This window comes from Notamacropus eugenii, chromosome 3, assembly GCF_028372415.1.
Source record: "Notamacropus eugenii isolate mMacEug1 chromosome 3, mMacEug1.pri_v2, whole genome shotgun sequence".
Lineage (NCBI taxonomy): Eukaryota > Metazoa > Chordata > Mammalia > Diprotodontia > Macropodidae > Notamacropus > Notamacropus eugenii.
In genome coordinates this window covers 105,347,403-105,348,836 of record NC_092874.1, presented here as the reverse complement: position 1 = coordinate 105,348,836, position 1,434 = coordinate 105,347,403, and the positions used below count along the sequence as shown (strand labels likewise).

At 44.4% G+C, this 1,434-nt stretch overlaps 1 pseudogene; it reads left to right on the top strand.

Moving 5' to 3' along the window:
• Nucleotides 1–274: 274 nt before the first annotated feature.
• LOC140531229 (olfactory receptor 6V1-like) lies at nt 275–1,218 on the top strand (annotated as a pseudogene).
• The last annotated feature ends 216 nt before the right edge of the window (nt 1,219–1,434 follow it).

The following is a 1,434-nucleotide window of genomic DNA, read 5'->3' as shown; positions in this document are numbered from 1 at the left end:
GCTTTTCTGTATATGTATTTCTCTGTTCTATTTCTCTATGTATGTACATCTCTGGTTTGTTTCTGTTTCTTTATGTGTGTTTCCCTTTAAATTTGCATGTCTTTCTCTTATATCTCTGCATTTTTCTCCTTTACCTTTGTGTCCTTTTTCTGTTTACTCCTTCCATCTCTGTTTCTCTTTCACAGTTTCTCTGAAAACTCCTTCCACCCCTCCCTCCAAACTCCTTCCCAACATTGCTCTATTCCTTTCAGTACAGGTGACCCTGGTCTGGGATATGGCAAATCTAAGTCATCCATCTGAGTTTATCCTATTGGGTTTCTCGACCTTTGGTGAGCTGCAGGTGCTGCTCTATGGACCCTTCCTGGTACTCTATTTTTTGGCCTTCATGGGAAATGACATCATCATTGCAATGGTCCTAGTGGATGCTCACCTACACACTCCTATGTACTTCTTCCTGGGAAATTTTGCCTTACTGGAGATATTGGTTACCATGACTGTGGTGCCCAAGATGCTCTCAGACCTCCTGGTCTCCACCAAGACAATTTCCTTTACCACTTGCATGGTCTAATTCTACTTTTACTTCTCCCTTGGCTCTACTTCCTTCCTCATTCTGGCAGACATGGCTCTGGACCGCTTTGTGGCCATTTGCCAACCACTACACTATGGCACCATTATAAGCTGGGCAGTATGTGTCCGTCTGGCAGGAGCAGCCTGGACAGCACCCTTCCTAGCTATAGTGCCCACTGTTTTCTCTCTCAGGTGCAGCTCTCCTATTGTCATGGCAACATCATTAACCATTTCTTCTGAGACAATGCCCCATTGCTTCAGGTAGCCTGCTCAGATACATCCCTCTTAGAGTTCTGGGATTTCATGTTGTCTTTGGCCTTCATCCTGAGCTCCTTCTTAGTGACACTTGTCTCCTATGGCTATATTGTGACCACTGTGTTGCGTATTCCTTCTGCAAGTGTCCGCCAAAAGGCCTTCTCCACCTGTAGTTCCCACCTCATCCTGGTCTTCACTGACTATACCAGCACAATCTTTGTCTATGTTCGACCTGGCAAGGCTCACTCTGTGGAACTCAATAAGATGGTGGTCTTAGTCACTTCCATCCTGACCCCTGTTCTCAATCCCTTCATCCTCACTTTCCAAAATGAAACAGTGAAGACTGTTATCCGAGGACAGATACAGAGGCTAAAGGATCTGAAAAATTCAACATGAGCAAAAGGATTGCCTCCATTTGAAACATTAAAATATTAGGGACTAATTGCAAGAGAAAGAGAAGTCTATATTAACCCTTAAGGAGGCAGGTGCCAGACTGCATGATGGGATCATGGAGGATTATCTTTGCCATCTCCCTTCTCCTTTTTTGATGCCATCCATGAACTCTGCTATCACCCTAACTTATTGTGAACTTTCACCTATTCCTGGGAAAGG